The sequence below is a fragment of the Poecilia reticulata genome, linkage group LG10 (genome assembly GCF_000633615.1).
Source record: "Poecilia reticulata strain Guanapo linkage group LG10, Guppy_female_1.0+MT, whole genome shotgun sequence".
Taxonomy (NCBI): domain Eukaryota; kingdom Metazoa; phylum Chordata; class Actinopteri; order Cyprinodontiformes; family Poeciliidae; genus Poecilia; species Poecilia reticulata.
Genome location: NC_024340.1, coordinates 4,494,749 through 4,504,848, shown reverse-complemented (window position 1 = coordinate 4,504,848; position 10,100 = coordinate 4,494,749). Strand labels below are relative to the sequence as shown.

The 10,100-nt window shown below is 40.3% G+C and overlaps 1 protein-coding gene across 1 annotated transcript in view; it reads right to left on the bottom strand.

The window, feature by feature from the left end:
* The window catches only part of tenm1 (teneurin transmembrane protein 1), a 320,904-nt gene that overhangs the window by 178,812 nt on the left and 131,992 nt on the right, over nt 1–10,100 (bottom strand). The gene's annotated exons all lie outside the window — the stretch shown is intronic.

Here is a 10,100-nt window from a genome sequence, read left to right as displayed (position 1 = left end):
GTGTTTTTCTCTGTACATCTATTTCTAAAGGGGCTGTTGACATTAAATTCACACCAGATGATCGGAGCTAAAATCCAACACATACAAAGAAATCAAAACAAATTAGTCCATAAATTAAGTTTTGTGGTGTATGGCGGAATGGCAGAGTTAGTAAGTACTGATCCTGTCACGATAACAAATTTTGCTGGACGATAAATTGTTCCAGAAGTTATCGCGATAAGCGATGACGTTGTTTTGAGACAATTTTTAAGGCAAAATAATAAAGCAAGAACAAATTCTTAAACATCAGTAAACTTTACATTCTTATGACCGTTTAACACTGTAACCGGAAGACATTCTAAATATTCAAAATAAATAAATAAAACGACAAATAAATGTATTGAATTGAAATGAATTTTGAAGTCTTTGTAAACAGAAGTGCCCTTCAAAAAAGGGCCAGTTGAAACCAAAGCACCAAACTGAAGACTTTTATCATCCAGTTTTTGGTAGAAGGAGAGAAAAACAATAAATCATGCCAATGGAAAATATTGAGCTTGTTTTAATTTATCATGCAATTAATTGATTTATTGATTATTGTGACAGGCCTAATTGAGCATGTTACGAAAAAAAAACCCTACATAGACGTAAAGAGTCAGGAAACCAGCTGAAACCTATCAGCATTCAGGAATCAACCCTCTTCAGTGCAACTTAGCACCTAATGGTCTGGTTCAAACTAATAGCCTATGAAAGGGTTTCTCATTATAAATGTATTGTACATGAAATATTCCAAGATGTGACAAGCAAAGACTCTCTTAAGACATTTGCAACCTTATTGTTGAGAAACATTTTGATGAGATTGGTTACAAATATATTTATAAAATTCTGCATGTTTCAGTGAACCCAACTGAGGCCATTATCTGGAAACGGGAAGAATATAATTTTACTATAAACCAACCACAAACAGATTATTTTCACAAGATTTCTGACAGGGGAGTCAAATAGGGCAGTAATAGGGATTTTCCTTTCAGCCAGAGACTATGATAACGGAGATCTTCGGAAAGATCTGGAAATAGCACATGCAGTTATCTACCTACTACCCTCACTGCATAACTCTCCACTGTTGAAGAAAAATCAGGTTTGAGATTGTTTAAAGTTTCCTGCACCACATTTAGCCAAGTCGATAAAATACCAGGAGAAGTAACATTGCTTCAGAGGATATCAAAATCATATGTGAGGGAAGTTATTTACGATCAACCCAAAAAGCAATTTTAGAGGTACGATCATGGCATGGTAATCGTTTTTAGCATTTGGTATCGGCAGAATTCACACAACTGCAGGAAGATTTGAGTGGAAATTTGAAAATATCACTTGATAATCATCTGTTATTGGAAGATTGGAAAATGAATACCTGAACACCAACTGTAAAGTCTTAAAAAATGCTAATATTAAAAAAAAATTAATAAGTAAGCAATTCTAAGCCTGGTGAGGGCACAAGTAAAGCCTGGTGGCCCGCCAGGCTTATAGTACGCCGGGGGAAACCCTGTACAGGCAATGGAACCCTCAACTGTTTCCAGAGAAAATCAAAATCAAATCGCAAAAATGCCCACGTCAATCACCCAAGCTGAATCCAATAAATAAAAATGTGAACATCATAGGGTGCCGAAATGACCCACATGTTTCTACATAGAGCAGGTCACACCTGATGTGGGATGTCAAATTAATGTTGGTAAAAAATTTACAATACTTTTTACCCATGCTACTTCACTTTATTTGATGTGAATTCTGGAATAATTTATGGTCATACTGTGTGTATATTGATTGGTTAATTTGTTCCCAGCATTTTTTTTGTTTGTTGGTAAATCTAATGCAAACTACCTCATTTGAAATATACTTAATGAGAAAAAAAGCCGCCATGTTCGATACTAATTTTCCTTGTTAAATGTTTCATGAAAAAAAAAAAAAAAAATAAACAAAAGTCCCCCCACTTCTCAATTATTCGCCTCTCCTCCCAGTTTAACTTTAGTTTCCCCTTCCACCATGAAACGCTCTCTCCCTCCTGCTCTCATCCCACATCCCTTCCTCTCACCGTCCTCCGCGGTGTAATCTTGGGGATTGTGTGGTCTCTCGGTGTGAGAGGTGATGGGTAGAGCGGGATGAGCGTGATAATCTGCCACACTGGATTACAGCCTAATCTCTAATCTCTTTGGCCCTCCTCTGCCAGGGGACCACCTCCACCGTGCCAATTTTATTAATCTGAGCTCCCATGCATCAGCGGCTTAACTCTGCCCATTTTGATTTCCACCGGCTCTCATCAAGCGTGTAAAGCAATGAGAGTTGAAACAATAGAGCGCTTGTGACGCAACACTTCCAAGTGGAAGTCTGTGACCCCGGCGCGGTCTACAGGAGGATTTAGGGACCAATGAGAGTGTTAATCCTTAAAAATGTGAGGATTCATCAGGAGCAGTTGCTTCAGGGACGTCCCAGGTAGCCTGAATTGCAGAGTGCTGCAGTTCGGCTCCCCGCACGTGGGTTCCGGCTGCCTCTGATGTAATATCCATCAGAGTTACACCAAGCATGAAGGTTGCTATGCTCCGTCTGACTTCATGACCTGAAAACGCACAATTAATGTCCCATATCATGGGGTTAAATTGGGGCTAAGAATTCCTCTGGATAGATGGCAGAAGGCGGTGTGGAGACGAGTGATTTCTAGCCCTGCACTGGGTAAGATGGCCACTGATTAACCAATTACTTGCCTTTTTGGATATGGAATCAGTTCAGGGTTGATTTATTGCCTAATGTCTCCATGTTGAATGAGATCATTCAGTGTGCCGATTGCCTTATGACAACAAAACAATGCCCTAATGAAGCAGAAACGTACTGAAATTTGTACCAAGTGTATCGGTTTTTAGTATTTTTGTTCTTTTAAAGGGGCAGTGTTTAGTATTTTCTAGGGACAAAAAACAAAACAAAAAAAGAGCAATTTTATAGCACAATCAAGTAGCTATGTCACCTCCAGTTGTTGTGAAAGTGCTACATATATCATCAAATATGAACAAAAAGGAATCTGACTACGTAATTTAACACCTTGAATTTGGGCATCTGTCTCTTTAAAAACTCCTGCTCTTTTTAACGCCCCGTCATGACAACGCTCCTCTGTTAACCTTTTAACAATGTTTTTACCAGCATTGCATTCAGAAGTAACTCGTATAATGAGGTCAGCTGATGGGCAGTTCCAGCAGGTGTTAGCTAATTGCTGTGGGCTAGTCTGGAGGAGCCGAGTGGGGGAGCGGTGGCAGACGGCTGCTCTGTGAGGTAGAAGCTAAGAAACTGCAGCTCTGAGGAGGAGCTGCGCCTTGAAAGTGACGCTCGGTCCCACCATGGGTTTTATACAGCTGAATGGTTACCATGGAGATTAAAGGTGATAGGTATTTTCCTAGAACCTACATAAAAGAACCACAGACAACGTATATGAATTTATGACTAAACTTCTGCAAGCAAAAGGAGAAGACTCTGTCAACTGCTTCTCAGAGCTGTTCACAGAGCGTTCTGCTTCTCTTTGGATACAGCTTGTCTTTTATTCTCAAACTTCAAAGAGGGAGGATAGGCAAGATAGACAGCAGAGGAAAAACAGCAAAGGTCGTAAAACATTTTACCTAAACAAAGCAAAGGTCGTAAACCAATTTAACATCTGGCCCCTGATCTGAGCCCGGTTCAAATCTCGGTCAAACTGTTTCACATGAAGATAACAGGCAGCTGTGACTTCCAGGTCAGTTCACACATACAGTTTAAACAAGAGAACACTTTAACCTGAAAGTAACAACAAAATGATAATACCAAAAAATCTCTATCAAAAGGATTTCTCAAAAATGCATGAAACAATCAAAGCGACACTCCAGGTATGTTTTTGATGAGGTAATAACATTATAACTTAATAATGATAATGTGAAGCTAAAAAAAGTTGATATTACATAACACTTCCCCTTTAATTTAGTGAAATTTCTTCTAAATTACTCTGACATCTCTAAAAGAGTCCCTGTAAAATATTTGAAACTTAAGCCATTTTTTATTCATAATTAATTTTTTTTGATTAACAGGAGCTTTCAGTAAACTAGTAATAGTTCTTTATGACTTTCTGTTTTCTTGACCAAAGCAGAAGACATAGTGGCCTCTTCCTTTTCGCCACCAGTCACTAGGCTGGTGGCATATTATCCACCTGGTGGCATTATCCATTGGTGGCATATTGATGGCATATGCCACCAATCATTGTGAGGAGGACAATAAGGTAAAAAATAATCCCGGAAGTTTGTTGTTAAACTTTTAGACCCTGTCTACATCCCAAAGGTTGATTGGGAGTGATGCCCAGTAAAAAGCCTCAATCCCACCATTATAACCTAAAACGTTACCTGGAGCCATGTGTTACGGCCAGAAGAGACTTACCCCGACAACAAAACCTATTTACAGATTCATCTGCTGTTCAGAAGCGAGGGTTGATTGCATGGAGTCTCACCTCAAAATTACTGTTAAGTACGGTGATGGATCTACGATCCCATGGGCCTGTTTCTCTTCCAATGGTGGAGAAACACCATTGGAAGAGAAACAATGGTGCTTTTGGCGCTTTTTAAAGGCGCAGTATTCCACCATCAAAAACATACCTTGAGTGTTGCCTTGATTCTTTCATGCATGTTTGAGAAATCCTTTTGGTAGCCATTTTGTTTGCAAAAAACCTGGTCTCACCAGGTGCTGGCTTTTCCACAGAGCTCCTCCTAATAACAGCACTCCCCCACTTAGCTCCTCCAGACTAGCAGCAGCAGCAGCAACAGTTAGCAAACACCTGTTGGAACTGTACATTAGCACATGAACCACTTTCAGTGAAATGCCAGTGAAAACGTTGGCAAAGGCTTACTGAAAGTGGAGCGCAGGAAAGAGCAGGAGCTTCTTAAAGAGACAGAGGCCAATTTCAAAGCGATAAATTGTGAAGTTAAATTTCTTTTATGCCATTTTTGTTATATATACTGCAATTTTTTAAACACTGAAGGCATAAGAGACACTGGATGATCTAGAGAGAATGTCCAAAGAAAAATATTGAAAGACTCCCTTCTCTGTATGCTCCAGTCTAGAGGAAATGTTAGCTAAAACATTAAGGGCTGTCCTGTATTGACTCTGACTCTCTTGAGACATACATCCCCATATGGATTTATTTTTCTGATCATCCCCATAGCCCTTTTTTCCACAATGGCCGAAACACATGCAGCCTCCCCCAACGTCTGTCTGCCTTTTTTTGAGGGGAACGGGTTGAGTGTTTTGTTGGCATTCAGTTACACGATAAATGACTGCAAAATTTATTAGCTCCGGCTCCAATCAGACTTGATTGGAACACAACGCTGGGGTACACATGCTAATTTTCAATGAGCCTCCCTTGCCCGGGAGGCTACAAAACTCTGTTTTTTTTTCTTCCCCCTTCTCCCCTTTTAATGAAACACAAATTAACTGACCTAACATCTCAGATGTCACTTTGAGCTGTGGCCCTCAAAGTGACAGCAACGACTCACAGAAAATAAACAGGACTGATTGATTTTCCCTTCTCTGCTAGACAGCTGGCAGCTCGCTCTCAGTCCCGCTGCGCGAGGTGGAATTCCATGGCCCAGTCAAGATTAATAAACCCATCAAATTACTGCAGAAAGTCCTGACGATCAGAAAAGGCGGCCCGACACGACCGGCGGGATGCTGTGTCATGCCATCCCTTCATGTCGCCATGTTCTACAAGCTTGTGTACTGGGAGGCCGTGGTACTGGTTGCTGGAGGTTTTCCAGTTCACAGTGTAGCCCTGACGGTGCTCAGGCTGCAGAAATTACTACTGGTGCTCGGGAAAGATTAGGTAGCTCTTAGTTTTTAGCTGGTGCATCTGTGGATTTAAAAAGCACAAGTGGTTTTTAGAAATGGAAAAAAAAAACCTACTCATATGATGCAGCCATAAAATAGTATTTTTTAATGGGATTTTAAGAGATGGGCCGACAGAAAGTAGAGTACAATTGTGAAGTGGAAAGAAAATGAAGCACTTTTAGAAAAAAACTAAAACTGACATGAAAATATTTGATAACTACTTTATAGAATCCCCTTTTTGTTGCTGCATTTGCAACTGCAAACATTTTTCGGCTAACTCGACCCGATCTTGCTCATCTAGAGATGGGATTGTTTCCCCATCCTGACCAGATTCTACGTCCTGCAGGAGAAAAGCATCCACAGAGCATGACACTGCCACCACCGTGCTTCTCCCCAGGTTTCTTGAGTTCAGAATGATGCGTAGTGTTAGCCTTTGGCCATTTTTATGAGCCGATTTGACTTGAGCCCCTTTTACTCCATGTTTGTCCTGCTCCACACATTGCTCGAGGCAAACAGGACTTTTTATTGGTTTGTTTTAAAAATGACTTTGCTCCGTCATTTTCAGAATGACCTGATTTGTGGAGCGCACACAAAATAGTTATCCTATCACCAGATTAGCCCAGTTGGAGTTTAACAGGTTAACATTCTATTTTGAGAAATAAAATCTGGCACATCATGCAAATTAAAGTAATATTTAATTGAACAGAAATGAACCACTCACTGAGGAAGAATGATGGAATTGCTCTATGTTAAAAAATGTATTTTTGTAGACTTTTGTTCCTAATTGTTTTTGTTTTGTCATTAGATGCTGTGAAGTTGAAAATATTTTTTTCTCTTTTTTACTTTCAGACAAAACGTGGCAACCATGGCAACGATATGGTTGTTTTGTACATGCGGATCCAGCAGTTCAAATAACACCTGGACTATGACCCCTGATCCCAGAGGACTCGATGGATTCAGARCTGAAGAAGAAAGTTCAAACTGTCTCCTCCATCAATCATAATGGGGCAAGGATCATATTCCTGACTCCAGTGTCTTTCTGCCCAGCATTCTAACCACACAACCCAGACAGATAGGAGAACAGCAAAAACAAATGATACTGTCATCTGGACAGTGGTCCCCAACCCCTGGTATGGATTGTTACCATGGATCGGTACCAGTCCGTGGACCAATTGGTACCGGGCCGTGCAAGAAATAATTAAATATTTCCGTTTTATGTATTATTTGAGTCTGGAGGATCTTTTATTTTGAAAATCCTTTAACTGGATTCTCTCGGTTACTTGGGCGCCAACATTGAACCCACAAGCAGCAAAATGAGTAAGAAACAGATCAGATGTGTTTGGAAAGTTTCTTTGCAAAGGGGAAAAGGCCCAGAGAAGAGACAGGAGACTGGATTTATCCCGGACCAGTAGGTGAGTCCTACATCACAAGCAGCTCTGCGTAACATGCGGCGACCGGCTCGCTAATGAGGCAATAAAGCTTCAAACTGCTTTGCCAAGTAGAGACCAAGCAGGCTGTGGATATAAGCAACACTTCGGGTGATATTGTCTCCCATCACTCCCAGATGGGACCGTCTCGTTGCAGAGAAACAAGCTCAGGGCTCCCGTTAGTCATTATCGTGAGTTAAAATCTTCACGAAGGTAAATGTACGTTTTTGGGGCGCATCTGTATATTATTTTGAAGGTATATATAAAAGTTACCATAGCGACCAGAGTCGGAGAGCGTTTGGGCTGCGGTCGAGAGGAGATGAGTAGAGCTTGTGAGTCTTAACTCTGGCTTAGACGGCACAATTTAAGAATTGTAGGCCGATTCTCCAAACCTCTGTGACCACAGAGCTGATAAAAATCCAACAGGTTTAATCGGTTCGTGTGTCCAAGGCAGGAGCAACACAAGCCGATTCCAGTCACAAACATCCCGATTCCAGAGGATAATCCAGTAAAACCCCCAACATAGCGGGAATTTAGAATAACCAAACACGGATGATGATGTAGAAGCAATAGTGAAAGTTTGTGGAGTCATTTTAAGAGATAAAAGATAGAAATTATCTTTTATCCCCCCGCCCCCCGGGCCGCAACAAAATTTCCAAGTCTTGACCGGTCCGCGGTAATCAAAAGTAATAAAAAGGTTGGGGACCATTGATCTAGGAGACTTGAAATATCCTAGATATTTCAGGTCCGTATCCACCTTCGAAGGATACGGACGGTTCCTCAATTTGGATACACTTTGTGTACCCGAATGACCTTATTAAATGAGACTGTCTAGCTAACAGATGTTAAGCTGTTAGCATAACGTTCGCGTTTGGCAGTCTTGAAAGTATCATACAATAATTGTGTCTTCAGTCAGATGCTCCTTTAAATTTGTTGCAAGACTGACTGCTACTGGAGATCCTTCCTGCCGACATCCACAAAGACTTTACAAAGATACCTGGATGATATGAGTTACGACAGCAACTCACTAATTCCCCCTGTGGGGTAAAAAAGGTATTGAACTGAATTGAATGATAATTTGTCATTTAAGCTGTGGTTGAAATGACTGCTTATAGCAGCTCTTGGTGTAAATTATGTTTAAAAAATACATAAATTTCCTTTGTAAAACATGAGCGCAAGGAAAAAAAATCTTTAATTATCAAAAAATAAATAAATAAAATTGACATGCAACAGAAGGAAGCTGGAATTGAACCTACAACCACCTTCTGGTTGCAAGACGAATACTCTACCCACTCAGCTCAGTCGGCTGAAGCTCGAAATGCTTTCTGCCACCACACAGCTGCAGATTAACTGAGTCAGTTAGAGCAGTGTTTTTCAACCTTTTTTGAGCAAAGGTACATTGTTTTAATTTAAAAAATCTCGAGCTGTGGCCCAACCAAAAATGTAAACATAGATACTCTGTAGCCGCCTATATTACATATATAGTCATTCTTATCAAAGTGTCTTGAATAGGAATCAAATAAACACAAAAATTTGTTTTTATCATGTTTTACATTTCTTATTTCAAATTGCACTTAACATGTCCACTTCAAAAATACACCTGAACAGCCACAACACTGTGGTGTTAAATTTAAAGAAGTTGTAGAAAACTTCAAAGTGTTTTACAAACTAATCCACAAGCATTCTTATAGCCAGAATACAGAAAATAATTCTTATTCTGAAAGAAGCAATAATATTTGGGAAACATTTCACTTCATATTCAGTTACAATATGAAGAGTTGCATGTACAAAATGTCATTATCTGTATATTTTACCCACCTAGTGTGAAACCTGTGCATGTTTGGATGAAAACAGCTGATTTCCTGGCAGAAATTGAAGAAAGACAAAGCTCTTCCTCAACATCTCTGTCTCTCTCTGTTTTTAGTTTTTATAGTAGCCAGGCTGGAGAAGCTCACTTCACACAGATATGTTGTGGGAAATGRACTCATGTTCTTTCCAACTACTGCTGAGCTTCACTGTCTTTTCCATCACTGTCGTCACAGTCTTGCTAGATACAATGCTGTCACCGCTACCTGTAACATTCATGCATGACTAATTCTCTTGTTTTAATGTAAAATGCTCTGTACCTACTCCCATCTAGTGGTAAGAAAATTAAATGATTACGCCGCTAGTCTCTACTACAGCAGACACTCAAGGATGGCATTATTTGCAGATAATTAATTAATTATCAAAAAAAATCTTTTAAGACCAATTGCCGTATTTTCAGGACTATAGAGTGCACCATACTATAAGCCGCTGGTATCTCTGCTGCTCTCGGTTTTCCATGAAGACCCAACAGAGGGCAGCAGAGGACTGCGTCCTAATAAATCTGCTGAATATAGGACGCAGCCCTCCGCCTCCAAAGCCGAACCATTGATTTGTTCACGCTGAGCTTATGTGCAGCAGCTCTATTTCCCTCCTGTAGTGCCAGATCGACAGCCCTCAACTTAAAATCTGCATCATATGAGTTTGAAAACATTTCTCTGTCGTGCCTGCTGCTGGCAGTGCTTGTTCTAAATGAAAATTAACGCGTTCTTCTACAATTTTGACTTCGAATAATTCACTTTRTGCTAAAGAGCCCCCTGGTGGTTGAAGAAAAATCCACAGAAAACCTAACCAGGCAACAATCCGCATGGTTCAAAGCTTAGGAAAAAAGTAGCAGCTTCTAGTCCGGAAAATACGGTACCGTAGGTGAAATTGGATCATTTCCATGGCACACCTGACGATCACTCACGGAACAATAGTCTGCCGTGGCACAGTGGTTGAAAAACACTG